Source organism: Lithobates pipiens, unplaced genomic scaffold, assembly GCF_037356315.1.
Source record: "Lithobates pipiens isolate NorthernLeopardFrog02 unplaced genomic scaffold, aLitPip1_a1.2 Scaffold_28, whole genome shotgun sequence".
In the NCBI taxonomy this organism is placed as follows: Eukaryota; Metazoa; Chordata; class Amphibia; order Anura; family Ranidae; genus Lithobates; species Lithobates pipiens.
This window is the reverse complement of record NW_027507789.1, coordinates 71945640-71968887: the sequence shown is the minus strand read 5'-3', so window position 1 is coordinate 71968887 and position 23248 is coordinate 71945640. Positions and strand designations below refer to the sequence as shown.

Sequence of the window (23248 nt, the reverse complement as noted above, 5' to 3'; positions counted from 1 at the left end):
GCACTCCATTATTCTGACCTGACACACACGTCTAGGACGAAAATGGCGGAATCAATTTTTGAACAAGGGGACAAGAATGGTAAACTGTTAGCCATGCTGGTGGCGGAACAAAGGGTCCCGACTAATATCCCTTGTATAAAAAATGCTCAGGGTGACCTACTGACGATCCCAACTGACATACTGGACGCATTTGTGGAATACTACAAGACATTATATGCACCCATACCGACCTATGACATAGCAGAGTTGGACGGGGTGTTGGCATCATTGCAGATCCCGAGGCTGACCAAGACGGATAGGGATTATCTGGAGGCTGATATTACGATGGAAGAAATTGAAAGGGCTATTAGGTCCTTTCCTGCCCGTAAATCCCCTGGGTCGGACGGCTTCTGCATCGAGTGGTATAGACAACATATGGAAGCATTGGTTCCTAGACTTAAACAATTATATGACTACTGCTTGGAACACAGGTGTCTCCCAGCATCTCTGCTGGAGGCGCAGGTGATCCTGCTACCGAAGCCGGGCAAGGACCCTCTTGAGTGCTCTTCGTATAGACCAATTTCGTTTCTGAACCAAGATTTAAAAATTCTCACGGAGGTGCTGGCTACAAGACTCTCTAAGGTTATCACGACTTTGGTGGATATTGATCAGACGGGGTTCATACCGCAGAAGTCTACTGACACTAATTTACGCAGATTGTTTACCCATCTACAACTTGCACCCACTGAAAAAGGATCTAGAGTAGTGGTTTCCCTGGATATGGCCAAGGCCTTTGATTCGGTGGACTGGCAATACCTGTTGAGGGTTCTGCGGAGCATGGGCTTTGGGGAGATCTATGTCACCTGGATTACTTTGTTGTATAGTTCGCCACAGGCGGGTATTAAAATAGCTAACTCAGTCTCGCCGCAGTTTACCGTTAGTAGGGGCACGCGTCAGGGGTGTCCACTATCCCCATTTTTGTTTGCATTGGCTATAGAACCACTGGCTATAGCCTTGAGGCAATCGCCTGGGGTGGGTGCTCTGGAGGTGGGGGGTATTAGGGAGTGCATTGCGCTCTATGCGGATGACATGCTCCTCTTCTTGAAGGACGCAGGACCCTCCTTGGAGGCAGTGTTCGGGGTGCTTGACAAATTTGCTGAGTTCTCTGGACTCCGGGTCAATTGGGAGAAGTCCAACTTGATGGATATAGATGGGGGGGCGCGAGAACTGGCAACCACGAGAGTTCCCATTGCCTGGGTGCAAGAATTTAAGTACTTGGGAGTGAAAGTTTCACCGAGAGTGGGCGATTATATGTCTCTGAATCTCTCCCCCTTGTTGACCAGGGCTAAGGTTCAGTTGAAAGCTTGGAAGCATCTGCCACTGTCCCTCATTGGTAGGCTTAATTTGCTTAAAATGAAGGTTCTGCCAGTATTTCTCTATTTTCTGCGTAATTCTCCAATTTGGGTTCCCTGTTCGTTTTTTCAGCGGGTCAACAGTCTTTTTGGCTCCTTTTTATGGGCCACTACGCACCCCAGAATAAGCCTTAGGGTTTTGCAGGAGCCATGGGGTCAAGGTGGCTTGGCACTGCCGGATCTTTTTAAATATTATCTAGCTGGGCAAATGGTAGTTGCTGGCTGCTGGCTGACGCGGGAGGACGGGGATTCGGCAAATGTGCTGGAGGCGGCTCTGTTGGGCTCGTACGAAAGCCTGTCTTATTTGGTGTATAGAGGTCCGAAGGCTTCATTGGAGCTGACGGCCTCGATGAGAGCAACAATACGGGCCTGGGACAAGGTGCAGGCCTTGCTGAAACAACCAGAGGGGAGTTGGTCTCCTGACACTCCTCTGTGGTTTAATCCTAAATTGCCGCACTTTGGAGAAATCCCAGATCCGATTATATGGGCCAAAGTTGGTGTTAAACAATTGAAACATGTGGTAGGACGGGGAAAACTTTTAACGTTTGATCAGCTTAAGGTTCAATATGATCTTCCAAATTGATATTTCTTTCGGTACCTGCAGTTGCGGCACGCTTTTCTCTCTCAGTTCGGTACTGGGGCTGTGGAGATGGGAGTGTCGCCTCTGGAGAAGACGCTGCGGACGGAGGACCTGAAAAAGCCTCTTTCCGTAGTGTACAGACTGTTGTTCCATGACAGACCGAAGCCTGTCCAAAAATGTAGAGACATTTGGAGTGCCTTGGTACCTGACTTTGACGGGGAGGATTGGGATGACATGTGGGGCTACCCGTTTCAGACCCTAGTCTCGGCTAGGGACAGACTTATTCAGTTTAAAATACTGCATAGAATATATTACACCCCGGCTAGACTGGCCAGAATTTATGGTACGGGTGCGGAGGGATGCTGGCGTTGCACAGCTGACCGAGCTGACTTTGATCATGTGTTTTGGCTGTGTCCGCAGATTGTTGAGTTCTGGAAGGGTGTGACGCAGGTCTTACAGTCTGTACTTTCGGTGCCGATTCCGGTCACGGTCGCGACGTGTTTGCTCGGGCTGGTGGAGGAGTTGGCACCTCGAAAGGCGCAGAGGACTCTGATTTCTCTGGCGTTATTTTATGCACGTAAAGCTATCCTGTTATGCTGGAAGAAACCTGCACCTCCTACGATTTCCTACTGGAAGGGTTTAATTAATAAAGCTTTGCCGTTATACAAAGCCACTTATCTCAGTAGAGGGTGTCCTACTAAGTTTGAGAGGGTGTGGAGATGCTGGCTTGATGCTGCAGATACTGTAAATTAATTGCTAGGCGGGAGGTGCACCTCCTGAGGGGTGGGGGAGGGGTGGGGCGGGTGCTGCTATATTTGGGTTGGTCTACATCTTCATTTTGGGTATTAAAATCATCAGATACGGTATGAGCTATTTTTGTTGTATGGGAGATACGGTTGTGTTCATAAAATGAGCTAAGAAGTTGAGCGGAGGGCTGCACAAGGAGGAGTTTGTTGGGTGGGGGGTGGGGGTTTGGGGTTCTTGTTTTGGGGACCCTTTTGTACGTTTGTATGTTATATGTGTGTTATAAAATTTTCAATAAACATAAATTTTCAAAAAAAAAAAGAAGTAGAAACAACACCAACTGTTCGAAAAATGAATCACTCAAGTTGTAAAGCGCTACGTAAACTGTTGGCGCTATATAAATCCTGTATAATAATGTATAACAACACCAGAGAATTAATCACCCAGAAAAATTAAAAGGCTTTAGCAGATATAATAATCATATATATCTTACAATTGTGCTGCCCTTTACAATTTTTCAAATAATAATATAACCCCTATAATTGTGTAGAGAAGCTGGGGGAAGAAGGTAATATGTGGTTTTAACCTTATAAACATCTGCCATTGCTTATTTAGTTTCTAATGATTGGCTAGCAACTTTTTTTCTGGATTATGTACTGCCACATTCTAGCCTTACCTCAAGTTTATGATCTGATAATTCACAATGATTTGTAAATTACATACCTCTTACCTCCAGACCTTTAAAAAACTTTCACAATTATTCAACAATCAGAACAGCTATTTTGAGCATAAGATTGTGTCTGTGTGAATCTGTTCTCTTGCACTTTGGGGTGTATTTAACAAGAAAATCTCAAATCTATTCATAATGTAAAACTGAATGTACATTAATTATGTGTAGATACTTACAAATTCAAAATTCAAATTCAAAAAGAAAAGCGTGAATGGCCAGCATGTGGCCATTAGATTGATATGACGATCATAGAAAATAAATTCCTTATGATCACCAGCTCCATCACTAGATAGCCCACTAGACTATAATGCTGTATTTCACAATATTCTTATGAAGGAAGAACATCTTTCCCCTGAAGTGAAAATTAGCATTTAATAATTGTATACATGCAGTTTTGCAGGATAAAAAGCTTTGCAAAAGTTTTTAATAAATATACCCAACTGTGTTTCTAATTTGATTCTAATGGTTAAGGCTATTTAATTCCACAACAGACTGAAGATTATTTTTATATTTTCACTATTTGAATAATGTATTATTGTGACCATACATCTATTGCAAGAAAATATAACAAAAAATAATTAAATGAAATACTTTTAAAAGCAAGAATGACAATCAAGAAATTATTGACGATGCCTTTAACACAAAGAGCCAGCAGGGGGCTTCAGAGTACACATCAATAAATAAACAGTTGAAACGCTATTTAAAGCGGAGGGCCGGTTATAAAAAAAAAAAAAAAAGTCAGCAGCTGCAAACACTGCAGCTGCTGACTTAACAAACACACTCACCTGTCCAGGGCGCCCGCGATGTCGGCCGCCCGAGGCCGACCCGTCCCTCGGCTCTCGGGTCCCGGCGCCGCCATCCCTTGTAAGGGAAACAGGCAGCGGAGCCTTATGGCTTCACTGCCCGTTTCCTACTGCGCATGCGCGAGTCCCGCTGCTTACTGCGCATGCGCGAGTCCCGCAGCGCTTTCTGAATGGGACGCGCTGTGTTCTGGAACACACAGTTCCCAGAACACAGCGCGACTCATTACCCAGAAGACGCCGTGACGAAGAGAGAAGACAGAAGATCTCCGCGGAGGAGGAAGAGGAAGATTAGGATAAAGTGCCTAGCAACAGGCATTTCTGGTAAGTAAAAAAAAAAATTTTTTTTCATTTTAGATTTTTTGTAATTTTTAACATTTTTTTGTTTTTCAGGGTGGCCCTCCCCTTTAACAGTATTGAATAAAAATGCAAAGTAAAATCTAATATGAATGTATATTGTGTTACACACATTAGAATGATCTCATATGTCACGTCAGATATGAAAATGTACACACAATATCTGTACAAAGTGTGTGTATGTATATGTGTGTGTGTATTTACTGTGTATGTGTATAAATATACGGTATATGCAGGATCTCACAAAAGCGAGTACACCCCTTGCAAAATCCAAGTATACTATGTCCACTGCCACCCCCCCCGTCCATGGTTTAACTTACCTCCTCAAATATAAATCAGGCTTGTTTGACAACTTCTGTCTTTCATGAATCCATGCTGTCTGCTTAAAATATTTTTTCCCAGCAAGAGCTCATCTATGTGGTCTTTAACCACCTCAATACAGTGCAGTTACACCCCCTTCCTGACCAGACCAATTTTCAGCTTTCAGCGCTCTCACAGTTTGAATGACAATTACTCAGTCATCCTACACTGTATCCATATGAAACTTGCGTCCTTTTTTCCACACAAATAGAGCTTTCTTTTAGTGGTATTTAATCACTAGTGTTTTTTTTATTTTTTGTGCTATAAATAAAATAAAACGTAAATTTTGTGAAAAAAATGCCTTTTTCTTCGTTTCTGTCATAAATTTTTGCTAATTAGTAATTTTTCTTCATAAATTTTGGCCAAAATTTATACTGCTACATATCTTTGGTAAAAATAACCCACATTACTATATATTATTTGGTCTTTGTGAAAGTTATAGAGTCTACAAACTATGGTGCCAATCACTGAAAATTGATCACTTCTGATCAGGCCTTCAGTACATCAGGTGTACCTCATTTCTTGAGACACTAACAAGTCAGGAAAGTACAAATACCCCCCAAATGAACCCTTTTTACAAAGTAGACATCCCAAGGTATTAAGTAAGTAGCATGGTGAGTTTTTTTAAGTTGTCATTTTTTCCCACAATTCTTTGCAAAATGAAGATTTTTTATTTTTTTTTACTAAATTGTCATATTATCAGGTTATTTCTCACACACAGCATATGCATACAACAAATTACACCCCAAAATACATTCTGCTACTCTTCCCGAGTACGGCGATACCACATGTGTAGGACTTTTACACAGCCTGGCCACATACAGAGCACTAACATTGATGTAGGACCTTCAGACGTTCTACGAGCAAAAATTACGCATCTCATTTCTCAACCACCTATTACACTTTTGAAGGCCCTGGAGTACCAGGACAATGGAATTTCCCATAAAATTACCCCATTTTGGAAAGCAAACACCCCAACGTATAATCTGTGAGGCATAATGAGTCTTTTGAACGGTTCATTTTTTTCCAGAAGTTTTTGGAATATGTGGAAAAAAATTAAAACGCATTTTTTTTTTACACAAAATTGTCAATTTATAAGATATTTCTAACACATAGCATGTATATAGCAAAAATTACACCCCAAAATACATTCTACTACTCCTCCCGAGTATGGCGATACCACATGTGTAGGACTTTTACACAGCCTGGCCACATAGAGAGGCCGAACATTGAAGTAGTACGTTCAGGCGTTCTAGGAGCATAAATGACACATCTCATTTCATTCCTACCCATCACACTTTTGAAGGTCCTGGACCACCAGGACAGTGAAATTACCCACAAAATGACCCCATTTTGGAAAGCAAACACCCCAACGTATATTCTATGAGACATGGGCTGCAAATAGGTACTCGGGTACTCTGATGGCCTGGTGACAGGTACTCGGGTACTCTGATGGCCTGGTGACAGGTACTCGGGTACTCTGATGGTCTGGTGACAGGTACTCGGGTACTCTGATGGTCTGGTGACAGGTACTCGGGTACTCTGATGGTCTGGTGACAGGTACTCGGGTACTCTGATGGTCTGGTGACAGGTACTCGGGTACTCTGATGGTCTGGTGGCAGGTACTCGGGTACTCTGATGGCCTGGTGGCAGGTACTCGGGTACTCTGATGGCCTGGTGACAGGTACTCGGGTACTCTGATGGCCTGGTGACAGATACTCGGGTACTCTGATGGCCTGGTGACAGGTACTCGGGTACTCTGATGGCCTGGTGACAGGTACTCGGGTACTCTGATGGCCTGGTGACAGGTACTCGGGTACTCTGATGGCCTGGTGACAGGTACTCTGATGGTTTGGTGACTGGTATTTGGGTACTCTGAAGGGCGGTGACAGGTACTCATATGGACTGTGACAAGTACTCGGGTACTCAGATGGACTGTGACAGGTACTCTGGTACACAGATGGACTGGAACAGGTACTCGGGTACTCAGATGGGCTGTGACAGGTACTCGGGTACCCTGATGGACTGTGACAGGTACTCGGTACTCTAATGGACTGTGACAGGTACTCGCTACTCTAATGGACTGTGACAGGTACTCGGGTACTCTAATGGACTGTGACAGGTACTCGGTACTCTAATGGACTGTGACAGGTACTCGGGTACCCTGATGGACTGTGACAGGTACTCGGGTACTCTGATGGGCTGACAGGTACTCTGATGGGCTGTGACAGGTACTCAAATACTCTGATGGACTGTGACAGGTACTCTGATGGACTGTGATTGACAGGTACTATGAGGGGTGGTGACAGGTCCTCTTTATTGGGGGGGGGGGGCAATCAGTATGATTGGTGTACACTGTATGCGGTAACGAGATGTTACCGCAATCTCCTCCTCACACACGATCGGTGTGTGAGGAGGAGAACCCGGTAACATCCCGTTACCGCAGTTTGTTTACATTTTTGTGATCGGCTGTGAAAGGATCACAGCCGATCACGTGGGTAAACAGCCGGCCAATGGCTGTTTACCAGCGTCGGTGACGAGCAGTGTTCCCGGGGAACACGCCGCCACCGACGTGCACGCGCAGCGCGCTCGCGCGCATGCGCCGTGCACGTTCGGGGTGTGACCATCAAGGATCGGCCGTGACTTCATCACGGCCGATCACGTGGTAAACAGCCATAACGAATGGCTGTTCACCCCCTTCGGTGGCGAGCGGTGTCTCCGTGACACGCCGCCACCGAAGAAACAGGGATGCGCGCGCTCGATCGCGCGCATTCCCTGTTTAAACGGGAGGCCGTCATATGACGGCCTCCCGCCACAATAGGTGCGCCGCCTGGCCGTCATTTGACGGCCGGCGGTCAGCAACTAGTTAATTAAACTCTCCAGTATAGTCTCGACTATAGAAGTTAAATTAACAGGGCTATAGTTATTTGATAAAGACTCTGATCCCTTTTTAAATATAGGCACTACATTTTAAAAGTTTAAGAAATACATTTAAAAATTTTAGTTTAAGTTTATTTATAAGTGTGTGTGTGTGTGTGTATAAAGTATCTCACAAGTGTGAGTACACCTCTTACATTTTTGTAAGTCCTTTATTATATCTTTTTATGTGACAACACTGAAGAAATGATACTTTGCTACAATGTAAAGTAGTGAGTGCACAGCTTGTATAAGGGTCCGTTCACACAGGGGCAACACGACTTTGAGCGAGACTTTGGGAGGCAACTTGGACACGACTTGAGTATGAATCACAGCACGACTTGAGGCAACTTACAAGGCAACTTGAAGTTGCTTCCAGGAGAGGAGACTTTGCCAGTGGCCAATCACATAATAATCAGCTCTGTGGGAGGGAGGGGTTTGCCTAGAAAACTATTTTTACTTCCTGGAAAGTTGCTTCAGTTAAGACAGGGGATCAGACTTGGAGGCAACTTCTATTGAAATCATTGTGTAGAAGTTGCCTAGAATGTGTGAATGGACTCTAAGAGTCCATTCACACAGGAGCAACTTTGGATCCAACTTGAAGTCGTCCCAAGTTGCCTCAAGTCGCGCAACATGATAAAATCAATGTAAGTGAATGAGAGCCGTCTTAATGTACACTACTGAAGTCGCTCCGACTTCAGAAAAGGTTCCTGTACTACTTCAATCCGACTTCTAGGCAACTTCTACACATTGATTTCAATAGAAGTTGCCTCCAAGTCTGATCCCCTGTCTTAACTGAAGCAACTTTCCAGGAAGTAAAAATAGTTTTCTAGGCAAACCCCTCCCTCCCACAGAGCTGATTATTATGTGATTGGCCACTGGCAAAGTCTCCTCTCCTGGAAGCAACTTCAAGTTGCCTTGTTGCCTCAAGTCGTGCTGTGATTCATACTCAAGTCGTGTCCAAGTTGCCTCCCAAAGTCTCGCTCAAAGTCGTGTTGCCCCTGTCCAAGTTGCCTCCCAAAGTCTCGCTCAAAGTCGTGTTGCCCCTGTGTGAACGGACCCTAAGGGCCGGTTCACACAGCGAGGCGCAGCGAGGCGTCTCCGACTTGCCTCGCCGCGACCTGCGGGGACCTCAGCGGCGACTTGCAGAGGACTTCTGTATAGAAGTCAATGCAAGTCGCCCCCGAAGTCGCCCAGAAGTAGTACAGGAACCTTTTTTCTGAGTCGGAGCGACTCGAGTCGCTCCTCTCAGAACGGTTCCATTGTACAGAACGGGGGCGACTTGCGGGAGCGAGGCGAGGCGAGCCGTGTCGCCTCGCATCGCCTCGCTGTGTGAACCGGCCCTAACAGTGTAAATTTGCTGTCCCCTCAAAATAACTCAACACACAGCCATTAATGTCTAAACAGCTGGTAACAAATGTGAGTACACCCCTAAGTGAAAATGTCCAAATTGCGCCCAAAGTGTCAATATTTTGTGTGGCCAGCATCATTTTCCAGCACTGCCTTAACCCTCTTGTGCATAGAGTTCATCAGAGCTTCACAGGTTGCCACTGGAGTCCTCTTCCACTCCTCCATGGCGACATCACAGAGCTGGTGGATGTTAGAGACCTTGCATTCCTCCACCTTCCATTTGAGGATACCCCACAGATGCTCAATTGGGTCTAGATCTGGAGACATGCTTGGCTACTCCATCACATTTACCCTCAACTTCTTTAGCAAGGTAGTGGTCGTCTTGGAGGTGTGTTTGGGGTTGTTATCATGTTGGAATACTGCCCCGTGACCCAGTCTCCAAAGTGAGGAAGATCATGCTCTGCTTTAGTATGTCACAGTACATGTTAGCATTCATTGTTCCCTCAAGGAACTGTAGCTCCCCAGTGGTGGCAGCACTCATGCAGCCCCAGACCATAACACTCCCACCACCATGCTTGACTGTAGGCAAGACACACTTTTCTTTGTACTCTTCACCTGGTTACTGCCACACATGCTTGACACATCTGAACCTAATACGTTTATATTGGTCTCATCAGACCACAGGACATGGTTCCAGTAATCCATGTCCTTAGTGTGCTTGTCTTCAGCAAACGGCGGGCTTTCTTGTGCATCATCTTTAGGAGAGGCTTCCTTCTGGGAGGACAGCCATGCATACCTATTTGATGCAGTGTGCGAAGTATGGTCTGAGCATGAACAGGCTGACCCCCCCCACCCCTCTAACCTCTGCAGCAATGCTGGCAGCACTCATACATATATTTCCCAAAGAGAACATCTGGAAATGATGCTGAGCATGTGCACTCAACTTCTTTGGTCGACCATGGTGAGGCCTGTTCTGAGTGGAATCTGTCCTGTTAAACAGCTCTATTGTCTTGGCCACCCTGCTGCAGCTCAGCTTCAGGGTCTTGACAATCTTCTTATAGCCTTGGCCATCTTTATGTAGAGCAAGAATTATTTTTTTCAGATCCTCAGAGAGTTCTTTGCCATGGGATGCCATGTTGAACTTCCAGTGACCAGTATGAGACAGTGAAAGCGATAACACCAACTTTAACACACCTGTTACCCATTCACACCTGAGACCTTAAAACACTAATGAATCACATGACACTGGGGAGGGAAAATAACTAGTTGAACATTTTGACTTAGGGGTGTACTCACTTTTGTCAGCAGTGTAGACGTTAATGGCTGTGTGTTGAGTTATTTTGAGGGGGCAGTAAATTTACACTGTTACACAAGCTGTACACTCAATACTTTACATTGTAGAAAAGTGTAAATACTTCAGTGTTGTCACAAAAAAGATATAATAAAATAGTTACAAAAATGTGAAGGGCAAGAACGTAGGACTGGTAAGGTATGGCATACTAGAGTATATAGGGTTGAGTGAGGTACAGTCTGCTAATCCTTAAGGACTGGTATAGGTCCACAATATATAGGGTTGAGGTGCACTACTGCTGACTGCTGCCCTATTCTGCAGCAGTCCTTTATCAGTATAGGGACTGAGGTACAGTCTGCTAATCACAACATGGCTCTGCAGTGTGGGCTTTTTTTAACGTGTCCTCTGCTGACAATAGTGTTGCCATCTGCAATCTTTGCAGTCAACGCATTTAGTCGCAGTAAGCCCAACACTCACCTAGGTACGACCGCCTTAAGAAGGCACATGAGCTGCCATCACCGAGCCCAGTGGGAGCAACGGAACACACAAAGCCACACTCCCGGCTCTCACCGTCCAGCCTCGTCTTCTACTTTTCCTTCTCCTCTCTCCTCACAATTGTCCTCCACTCCACCTTCCATCACGCCAAGCTCACGTTTTTCTGCAAAAAGGCAGTCTTCCGTGGGCCTAATGTTCGAGCGTAAAAAAATGATGACGCCGGATAACCCTCTTGCCCAACAGTTGATGGCTGGCTTGTCAGAACTGATAGCCCACCAACTACTGCCATATAAACTGGTGGACTCGGAGGCCTTTCGAAAATTTGTGGCCATTTGAACACCACAATGGAAGGTCCCAGGAAGGAAGTATTTCTCACAGAAGGGCTTCCCAGAGCTATATGGCCATGTTCAGCGGCAAGTGAATGTATCCCTGGCACACAGTGTCGGTGCCAAGATACATCTGACCACAGACACGTGGTCTAGCAAACACGGGCAGGGAAGGTATATCACTTTTACTGCCCACTGGGTGAACATTCTGACGGCCGTCAAGCATGTAACCCGTGGCACCCGTGTAGATTTGGTTTTACCGCCACGGATTGCATGCAGGCCTGACTCTTCTTCTCCTCCTCCTCCTACTCCATCCTCCTCCCTCTCCTCCTCGGCTGACTCCTCCTTTTCCACTGCTTGCGTCTCTTCCGCTGCACCGCCCAAGCTCCCCAGAACCTATTCGACATGCCAGGTGAGACGTTGCCATGCCGTGCTGCGTCTGTTGTGCCTGGAAGCCAAGAACCACACTGGCCCGGCACTCCTTTCAGCTTTGTGTTCACAGGCAGATCAGTGGCTAACATCGCTCAATTTGACAGTTGGTAAAGTGGTGTGTGACAACGGTGCCAATCTGCTTAGCGCATTGAAACAGGGCAAAATTACGCACGTGCCATTCATGGCACACGTCTTAAACTTGGTCGTGCAGAGATTCGTTGTCAAATACCCTGGGGTCCAGGACATCTTGCGGCAGGCAAGGAAAATCTCGGCCCATTTCAGAAGATCTTACACGGCCATGGCTCGCCTTGCTGACATTCAGCAGCGACACAATCTGCCGGTCAGATGTCTTATTTGCGATTGCCCGACGCGATGGAACGCAACCTTCTATATGCTTGATAGGCTGCTCCAGCAGAAACGTGCAGTTAACGTCTACCTGTATGAACTCTGCGGCAGAACAGGTTCTGGGGAGCTGTTTTTTTTTTCACCGTGCCAGTGGCTGCTCATGCGCAACGCATGCAGACTTCTGCAGCCATTTGAGGAGATCACCAAACTGGTCAGTCGCAGCCATGGCACCATCAGTGACATGGTACCTTATGCCTTCTTTATGGAGCGTGCATTGCGTAGTGTCATTGATCAAGCTGTGGAGGAGCAGGAGCGGGAAGATGAGGAAGTCACAATGCTGGATGAATTCCCAGGGGGGGCTACTCTATCTGAGACAAGTGAACAACAGGAGTCTGAAGAGAAGTCAGAGGAGGATGGTGTCGGGGCGGATAAGGAGGAGCAAGAAGAGCATGCTTTAAACCTTTCTGGGATCCCTGTTGTTGTGCGTGGATGGGGAGAGGAGAATGAAGAGGACGACATTATCCTGGATGATGAACAGGAGCCAGGCCACCACACCGCTTCCAGTTTAGTGCAAATGGGGGCCTTCATGCTCCAGTGTTTTAATAGGGACCCCCGTATAAAAAGCATAAGGGTCAAGGACCAGTACTGGGTGGCAACGTACTTAGACCCCCGGTACAAACACAAAATGGCGGAAATGTTACCGCAGTCACAGAGGGCTGGCAGAATGGAGCACTTCCAGGCCTTGCTTCGAGAAATGCTGCATTCTGCTTTTGCGTGCGCTGGCAGAGGAGCAATTCCCACTCCCAGAGAAGGAGTTGCGGGTACCAATCCAACAGCACCTGCAAGAAGAGGCCGGTTTGAAGATGTGTTGGTGACTTCTGATATGAGGTCATTCTTTCAGCCGACCCATTGACAGGTGTCATCCGGATCCAGCATCAGGGAACGCCTAGACCGTCAGGTGTCCGACTACATCGGGTTAACGGTCGATGTGGATGCTGTGAGGAGTGATGAACCCCTGGACTACTGGGTGGGCAGGCTTGACCTCTGGCCAGAGCTTGTCCAATTTGCAATTGAACTGTTGGCTTGCCCCTCGTCCAGTGTCCTGTCCGAAAGGACGTTCAGCGCAGCAGGGGGGATCGCGACCGATATGAGGCATGGATCTCTATATGTCTATAAACGATTTTTTTAATCGAGCACACAGACCTTCTTTCTTCATTTAGCTCACTTCCTTGTACAAAAAAAAGCACACCATACTATATGCCCGTATCCTACTGTTTGAAGAGGTTGAGCGGTGTCATATTTCTCCTGGGGCTGCTTATTATGAGGGGCTCCCACCATCCCTGTGCTGTGCTGACTTCCTCCTAGGGCTGCTTATTATGAGGGGCTCCCACCATCCCTGTGCTGTGCTGACTTCGTCCTGGGGCTGTACCTCTGCTGTGCATATTATGAGGGGCTCCCACCATCCCTGTGCTATGCTCATTATGAGGGGCTCCCACCATCCCTGTGCTGTGCTGACTTCCTCCTGGGGCTGTACCTCTGCTGTGCATATTATGAGGGGCTCCCACCATCCCTGTGCTATGCTCATTATGAGGGGCTCCCACCATCCCTGTGCTGTGCTGACTTCCTCCTGGGGCTGTACCTCTGCTGTGCATATTATGAGGGGCTCCCACCATCCCTGTGCTATGCTCATTATGAGGGGCTCCCACCATCCCTGTGCTGTGCTGACTTCCTCCTGGGGCTGTAGCTCTGCTGTGCATATTATGAGGGGCTCCCACCATCCCTGTGCTATGCTCATTATGAGGGGCTCCCACCATCCCTGTGCTATGCTCATTATTAGGGGCTCCCACCATCCCTGTGCTATGCTGACTTACTCCTGGGGCTGTACCTCTACTGTGCATATTAACGAGGGGCTCCCACCATCCCTGTGCTATGCTCATTATGAGGGGCTCCCACCATCCCTGTGCTATGCTGACTTCCTCCTGGGGCTGCCTACGGTGCAGGTGTCAGTGCTGTATATCACGGTGCTGGTGTCAGTGCTGTATATCACGGTGCTGGTGTCAGTGCTTTATGTCACACTGCTGATGTCAGTGCTCTCTATCATGGTGCTGGTGTCAGATCACTCTATCACGGTGCAGGTGTCATTGCTGTATGTCACGCTGCTAATGTCAGTGCTCTCTATCACGGTGCTGGTGTCAGATCACTCTATCACGGTGCAGGTGTCATTGCTGTATGTCACGCTGCTGATGTCAGTGCTCTCTATCACGGTGCTGGTGTCAGATCACTCTATCACGGTGCAGGTGTCATTGCTGTATGTCATGCTGATAATGTCAGTGCTCTCTATCACGGTGCTGGTGTCAGATCACTCTTTCACGGTGCAGGTGTCATTGCTGTATGTCACGCTCCTGATGTCAGTGCTCTCTATCACGGTGCTGGTGTCAGATCACTCTATCACGGTGCAGGTGTCAGTGCTCTATATCACGGTGCTGGTGATCATCTCCTGCACCCTCTTCTTCGCCTACCCTGACCTTCCCTCTCCTCCATTGCCTTCATGCGCTCCACAGTCCTGAATTGTCACAATTTCACATATAAAAAAAGAATTCTTGTAGTTGTCAATCCCAGATTCACCTCATACATGTGTTATGTCATTGGCCATGTGGTGGGACTATGTGTGCACAGCTAGTAATTATTTTGTGGCTGCAAATATGACCTGTAGGTTTGTAAAGTTCGCCTCCCATTGAAGTCAATGGGGCCCGCCGCGAACGTTACGGTTCTCGAACTATCGGCCGCGTTCGCGGTTTGCGTTTGCGAAACGTCCCGTCGGAATTTCGTCCATCACTAGTCTGCAGTGATTTGTTTAACCAGGTGTGCCAGAGGGGTGGAGGTTGTTCTTGGAGTTGAGACACACAACAGAGAACCCAAAATTACTAAGTGGCTCCTTTGGGGGTGGATACATTTGCAGATAAAATCTCTCTCATCTTTCCCTTTTAAACTACTGGTATTATGAAAAAAGAAGCCTGCAAGCTATAATATCAGACTGTTGTTCCATTGGTCATATTTAACCACTTGCCGCCTACCATATAGCAAAATTACAGCGGCAAAGTGGTTTCAATATGCTGAACAGATGTCATATGATGCTGCCAGGATACTACACCGCTGCACGCCCCCTGGGGGGTGCGCATCGCGGCGATCGTTGTTGCGGTGTGTCACTCTGACACACTGCAACTCCGATCTAGGTAAAGAGTCTCTGACGGAGACTCTTTACCACGTGATCAGCCATGTCCAATCACGGGCGATCACAATGTAAACAAGAAGAGCCATTGATCGGCTTTTCCCCGCTCGTTTCTGTCAGACGTAAGTAGAGGAGAGCCGATTGGCTGCTGCTCTGATGGGGGTTCTGTGCTGATCGATTATCAGCGCAGCCCCCACCAGGATGCCCACACTGGACCACCTGGGATGCCACTAGGACAACCAGGGATGCCAATCAGTGCCCACAATTGATGCCAATCAGTGCCCACAATGTGCCTCACTGATTGGCAGGCATTATTGTTTGGCACTGATTGGCATCCATCAGTACAGTGTCTATCCATGCCCATCCGTGCAACCTATCAGTACCCATCTGTGTCACCTATCAGTGCCCATCCATACTGCCTATCAGTGCCCATCGGTGCCCCTTATCAGTGCCCATCAGTGCCACCTATCAGTGCCCATCAATGCCACCTCATCAGTGCCCATCAGTGTCGCCTTATCAGTCCCTGTCAGTGCAGCCCTATCAGTGCCCATCAGTGAAGGAGAAAACGTACTTATTTACAAAGTTTTGTAACCAAAACAAAAAAACATATTTTTTCTGTCTTTTTTTTATTTGTTTAGCAGAAAATAAAAATCCCAGAGGTGATCAAATAGAACCAAAAGAATGCTCTATTTGTAGGAACAAAATGATAAAAATGTAGTTTGGGTACATTGTAGCATGACCCCTCAATTGTCATTCCAAATGCGACAGTGCTGAAAGCTGAAAATTGGTCTGGGCAGGAAGGTGTATAAGTGCCCGGTATTGAAGTGGTTAAACAAGTTGAGCGATTTAGCTTAAAAGTTATAAGATGTTGCAACTTCCAAAGGCCAGTTCAGGCTTATTTTAGCTTGATGAAAAAACAATTGTCAAAGCTAAAACTATTTGAAAATAGCCCTTTTTTCAAACGTAAATTATCAATTTATGATCAGTGTTAACTGTTGCTGTGCAAGAAAATTGTACTGTTTTGTATTCTGTATCCACAAGTATTTTATTTATAGGATTTGTGTGGTAGCACTACAACTTTCTGTTCTGCCTGCAATTGTACACATAGCTGCAGGGAGGAGGTGAGAGCGGTATGAGATGTGCTCTCTCTCCTTACAGAGTTGCACTGCATGGGAGTTAACACACACACACAGCCCACACACTGCATGGGAGTTAAGCACAGCCTACATTTGTGCTAGGAGGGGGGATTGGGGGAGGGGGTTTGAAAGGATTGTGCTGGGAGAGGGAATGTGGGGGGGTGCTTAGAGTGGGGTTTGCACTAGTAGTGGGGATTTGGGAATGGGGGGTTTGTGCTGGGAGGGGGTTATGCAAGGAGGGGGGATTTGGGGGAGTTAGTGCTGGGTGGAGGAATTGGGGGGGGGGAGTGTTTGTGCTAGGAGGGGGGATTTTAGGGGGTTTGTGCTAGGAGTGGGGATTTGGGAACAGGAGGGTTTGTGCTGGGAGGGGGAATGGGGTGGGGGGTTATATTAGGAGAGGTACTTTGGTTGGGGATTTGTGCTAGGAGGTGGAATTGGAGTGGGGTTTGTGCTAAGAGTGGGGATTTGGGAACAGGGAGGTTTGTGCTGGGAGGAGAGATTTGGTGGGGGGGGGGGGGGGTCGTACTGCCTTTTGCAGGTGCATGTGGGTGGAGTTATTCCTTAATGACACCACGCACCTAGCAAATGCGTGTATGTTTGCGCCCATTAAAAAAGTTTTATCCCTATTGTGGGGTCTTTGAATCTTTGCTACAGGAACACAACCTGGTTATACTGTTTATATTACACCACTACAGAATATAGCTTTTTTTTTTTTTTTTTTCCACGTCAGAGGTCGTGTGCTAGAGACTCATTCATATTGCCTCTCATCTATATCACTGCACAATATCTCATCATCGTGGTTTATACTTCTTATTTTCACTATTTTTTTTTTTTTTTTTTATTAAATAACCGAAATACATTTACAAACCTTCCTAAATCATATCTAACCGGCAACAAACTCCCAGCATTATTTATCTCCTACCCGCCCTACCCCTACCCATCCTAGTCCCCCCCCCCCCCCCGTAGCCCTCCCAAACACCCATGTACCCAAACACATCAATATACCACCGCTATATCTCCTATACGGTCTAATCTATAGGATGTCCCATCTCTGTTATCCAAGGGGTCCATATTCGCTTCCACTCTCTATAGTTTCCTCTCCTTACATACAGTGTCTTCTCTTTCCAGATTAATTCATTAATGCATTGGGTCCATTCTCCTCCTGTGGGGGCTCTTTCAGCTTGCCATCTTTGCATGATCAATCTACGTGCCTGAAACAGACATCTTACCACTGCCACCGTGACATATTTCCCTTCTCTCGACTCTTGCCTGCATCCCAGTACACACAGAATCGGGTCCATTACCATATCTAACTTAAAGATCCTATTAATACTCGCCAGCACATCTCTCCAATAACGAAAAAGCTTCGGACAACGCCACAGCATGTGTAGGAGATCTCCCTGTCCCTGACACCTGGGACATCTGTCGTCTATCCTCCTACCAAACTGGCGTAATTTTTTGGGTGTGTAGTAAGCCCTGTGCACCAACATCAACTGTGAGATCTTTTGGGAAGGGGAGATTGAAGTTACCGGCCCTAGTTCCATAATTCTCCTCCACTGTGTATCTAATATTTCTCCTAAATCCTCTTCCCATTTCTTCTTCAAGTTCGGATGAACAGTTTCCTGATTAGAAACCATACCTAATTGATTGTAAATACCTGAGATGAACCCCTTTACCCTATCTGTAGTGAGCAACTTCTGAAGTAGAGGTATTTTATCCCACGAGGGCGTATTTCCCCCAAATTGTGCTGCTAGGGCGTGTCTCACCCTCAGGTAGCTAAAGAATGAGTGTTGTGGTATATCATATATTTTTTTTAAATCCGAAAATGTCCTTAAGGCCCCTCCATCATAAAGCTGGATCAGTTTAGTTATACCCTTTTTTTCCCATGATTTAATCTTACCAATAGTAAATATTTCAGGTAGGTTTTTGTTGTCCCAGAGGGGTATAGATTCTAATAACCCTGAATAACCCAGTTTTAACTTCACCGCTTTCCATACCTTGGCTAACATTTTAGTTATCGAGTTGTTATGTCGAAAGGAGTCGGCCTCCAGGACCTCAGCTATAAACTCATGTGGGGCTCCTATCATTCTAATCCCTCCTTTTAGCTTCCTTCCCTGCTCCGAGTCATAACCCGCTAGGTGCTGCATCTGCGCCGCCAAGTAGTAGCTCCCAGGATGAGGAACCGCTAGGCCTCCTCTATCTATTGGCATTTGCAGCGTCCGGAGTCGTATCCGGGCCGTGCCTTTCTTCCAGATAAGTTCCCGAAAGAGGGTCTCCAATTTCCTAAACCATTTTTTACAAATCCATACCGGCGCATTATGCAAAACGTACAACAACTGTGGCAACCAAATCATCTTGATCAAGCTGCAACGACCCATTACTGAAAGCGGAAGTTTACTCCAGACGTCGCATTTACACCTAAATTTATGCAGGAGGGGAATAAAATTTTTGTTGATATATTGATCAGGGTTCCGTGTCAAGAATATGCCAAGGTATTTCAACGCGTCTACCTCTCTTACCTTTATCCCCGGCGGCGAAGGCGCAACACCCGGGGGATCGACTCGAAGCAGTTCGGATTTCGCCCAGTTAATGGCCAGCCCTGAAAGATCTCCAAAGCTTTCTACCAAAGTGACTGCCTGCGTCAAGGATGGACCAGTATCTCCCAGAAACAGTAACACATCGTCTGCGTATAGGGCTATCTTTTCCTGTCTCTCTCCGCTTCTTTGAAAGCCCTTAATCCCGGAGTTTGCCCTAATGGCTATGGCCAAAGGCTCTATGGCCAACGCAAAGAGCAGAGGGGACAGGGGACAACCCTGTCTTGTCCCTCTGCTCATTTCGATCCTCTCAGAATACCTGCCGTTGGCCCTTACCCTAGCGCTAGGGGCGTTATACATCCTTTTGATCCAACCGATAAAGATGGGGCCCATTCCTACTTTCTCCAACACCCGCCACAGAAAGTTCCATTCTAAGCTGTCAAAAGCTTTCGTTACATCAAGAGACATTATAGCCCTCTCTCCTGCATTCTCTGCTGGGATCTGCATGTTTAGGAAGGTTCTTCTGATGTTCATACTAGTAGTTCTTCCCATAATAAACCCTGTTTGATCTGGGTGTATTAACTTTGTCATAAATTGATTCAGCCTATTTGAAAGTACTTTAGCTAAAAAAATTTCATCCGCATTCAGTAGTGAAATTGGCCTGTACGAGGCCACTTCCAGCGGGTCCTTATCCGTTTTAGGGATCACTATAATCGTTGCCTCTGTCATTGATGCCGGTAGGTGTTTCCCATCCGTTATGTCTATTAGAGTTTTATACAACTCAGGGAGTAACAGTTCTCCATAGTATTTATATATTTCTACCGGGAGCCCGTCCGGGCCTGGAGCCTTATGGTTTGGCATCCCGGCCACTGCCTGTTGAAGCTCGCTAAAGGTTATCGGGGCATCTAAAGCTTCCCGTTCCTCCCGGGTAAGGGTCGCCATTTCTAAATTTTCCAAGAAGCTATCCATTGCCCCTGCCTCGCCTGTACCTTGTGACTGGTACAGCTCCCTATAGTAATTTCCAAAGGTTTCTACTATCTCTTCACTATTGCATGTTGTCACCCCATTTATATTTCTAATGCTTGAAATGAGTGAAGGTGAAGAATTTGTCTTAACCAACTGTGCAAGCAATCTTCCCACCCCTTCTCCTTCTCCAAAATATCGCTGTTTCACGAAAATTCGTTTACTCTCTTCTTTTTTTACAATCGCTATTTTATAACCTTGTTGTTTATTTAACCAAATTTTTTGATTTTCTGGAGTTGGGTCCATGACATAGGTATTCTCTGCTTCTAAGAGTTCCTTCCTGATATTCTCCTCCCATATTCTGGATTTTCTCTTCATTCTTGCTACCTGTTGGATCAACACGCCCCTAATAAACGCCTTTAGGGTATCCCAGACCACACTCGTTGGCGCCGAGCCCGCATTAAAGCTTATAAATTCTCTTAATCTTAATTTGACTTCCGTTTCGTCCTTCATGAGTTCCAGCCAAAAGGGACTAATCTTCCAACACCCTTGAACTTTTTTAGCCCCCGTGTTGAACACAGCCCTCACCAAAGAGTGGTCTGAGACCCCTCTTGGCAGATATTCTATCTCCCTTATTTTTTGTGCCATTTCCATATTTCCTATAACCATATCTATCCTAGACAGGGTACCATACGATCCTGACAAGCAGGAATATTGTTTAACTCTCGGGTGTCTCTCTCTCCAAAGATCCCTCAAACCTATTTCATTCAGGAAACAGCTCAGCCTAGTTTCACCCAAGTCCCCGGACCGCACCTTAGGGGGAAACCTATCATAGTTTACATCTAGGACTTCATTGAAGTCCCCCATCACGATAATAGGAATGTCCTCTTTATCCCCAATAAACTCCATCAGTTTGTAGATAACTTCCATTTTAAACGGTGGGGGTATATATATATTTGCCAAGATACAGCTATTACCCTCAAGTTTACCAAACAGGAAAACATATCGCCCCACCTCATCTATGCTGGCCTGGATGCAGGAGAAACTCACCCCCTCCTTTATTAACACGCTTACCCCTCTTGAATAGGAGGAGTAAACTGAGTGGTATTGTTGTTGATATTTCCTATTGTTTAGCAGTGATTTAGACATATTGGTTAGGTGGGTCTCCTGCAAACATGCCAGTCCAATATCAAATCTCTCCAGCATAGCAAAAACTATCGCTTTTTTTGCTGGAGTACCCAAGCCCCTCACGTTCCAAGACCCAATATTAATAGATTTACCCTGCGTCAGATTTACCATCTGTTATAAAAGAAGACATGCTGACAGACAGAAAACACCACGCAACCAAGTAAGAAGGAGGTACATAAGGCTTATCAAGTATAGAGTCTACTAGGGTACCTATCTTCATAAAGTACAGCCAACTTAATATCATAACCCATTGGTGATTCCCAAATATCATAACCCATTGGTGTTTCCCAACTTTGTACCATAATAACACGCAATTAAATTTAACCCTGAAGAATGTCTTATAATAGTGCTTTGTGTTCGTATTCTTTCTCTCCTGTGCGTTTATCCTACCGCTTTCAAATTTCCCCTTCACGTGTTTACTCTCTTGTGTAGTTATCGTACTATTTTCCAATTCTACCTCTACGTGTTTTCTTTTTACAAACAGTTTTACTTCCCCACCCACCCCAACTCCACCCAACCCACCTCCCCCCTCCAACCCTCCCATCCCTACCCCTCTAAACCCTCCTCCCTCCCCCATCCCTCCTTCCCACCCATTTAAGAGCAAACCCTCCCTTCCTTCCCCCCACCTAACCAGGTATCCCTTACGGGAGTTTAACGTGACCGAACCATCCATAACCCTCCTCACACCCTATCTCACAAACACCGCCACAGTGGTCCCCCCCTCCCCATCCTGAAAACTACATTATCCAACCAAGAATTTATCAAACTCATTTACAAGCACTCTCCTTCACTATCTCCCCTCCCTTTCCCCGTGGGTACTCCGTAAAGACTCCTTGTTATCCTCCAGCCATTTCAGTGCTCCGGCTGCTGAGTCAAAAATCTGAACCCCAGACGGGGTTACCACTCGCAGCCTTGCTGGGTATAAGAGGGCATATGTTAAGTTATATGTCTGAAAAGTAGCTTTAATTGTCCGGAATTCCGCTCTGCGCCTCTGTAGGTCAGGAGAGTAGTCTGGATAAAAAGAGATCCTTGAACCATTAAAGGAGATATCCCCCAGCTCCCTTGCTTTACGCATTAATGTCACCTTATCCTTATAATTAAAGAACTTCAACATTAGAGGTCTGGGGCGTCCCCCCGGCGGTGGTATTCTAGAGGGATACCGGTGGGCTCTCTCTATCGAGAAGAACGGTGAAAAGCCTTCCTTTCCAAACTTGTCTGGTAACCAGGACTCCAAGAATTTTACAGCGTCTGGGCCTTCACTTTTCTCAGGTAGCCCCAAGAGTCTAATATTGACCCGGCGTGCTCTATTTTCTAACTCATCCATTTTAAAAGCGTAGCTGTCCAAGTTTTTTTGCATATTCTTAACCGTATGCTGTATTGGGTTTAAATCATCCTCCAGCTGGCTTATTCTAACTTCCAGCTCCGCTGTTCTTTCAATTACTTTCTGGATGTCTTGTCGCACTAACAGTATATCCTCCTTCATTCCTGTTAGCTGAGCGGCCAGGTCTCCCAAAGACTGTTGGCATACATTAACCGCCTGTAATACATCCCTCAGGGTTGGGGCCTCCTCTTGCGGCCTACCAGGTCTATCAGCCTCCAGATCTCCTTGGGTACCCCCCATGCTCTTCTTACTCTTACCCTCAGGAACTGAGATAGACAATGGGGCCGCTTGGCCTTGACTTTTTCTATCTGTGGAACCCCCGGTGTGAGATTTGGTTTGTACCACCTGAGCCCCTTTTATTGGTGTTTGGTCTGGGGTATGCATCGAGGTATGCGCAAACCGCTCTAGTTTTGCCGCGGCTGAACTTGCTGCCTGTGTACTTTTTTCCTTTTCTTTTTCTTTAGAGGAGCGGAGGTGTTGTATCCCCTGCCCCTCCTGCTGCCCCTGGTCCTCCCCGCGGCGTCTGGACATATTTAATTATATAGGCCGTTCCCCCAAAAAATAGAGCCTGGGATATAGCCGGAAACCTGGTGAACCGGTATCAAAACCTCCCCAGGGGACCCCCAGCTCCTTACCATACACAGGAGGAAAAAAAAAAAAAAAAAAAAAAAAGGAAAAAATGTTTCTCCCTTTTTCGCAC

General features: G+C 46.4%; 1 protein-coding gene across 2 annotated transcripts in view; it reads right to left on the bottom strand.

The window, feature by feature from the left end:
• GPR179 (G protein-coupled receptor 179) overlaps positions 1 to 23248 on the bottom strand; it is a 482412-nt gene that overhangs the window by 188144 nt on the left and 271020 nt on the right. The gene's annotated exons all lie outside the window — the stretch shown is intronic.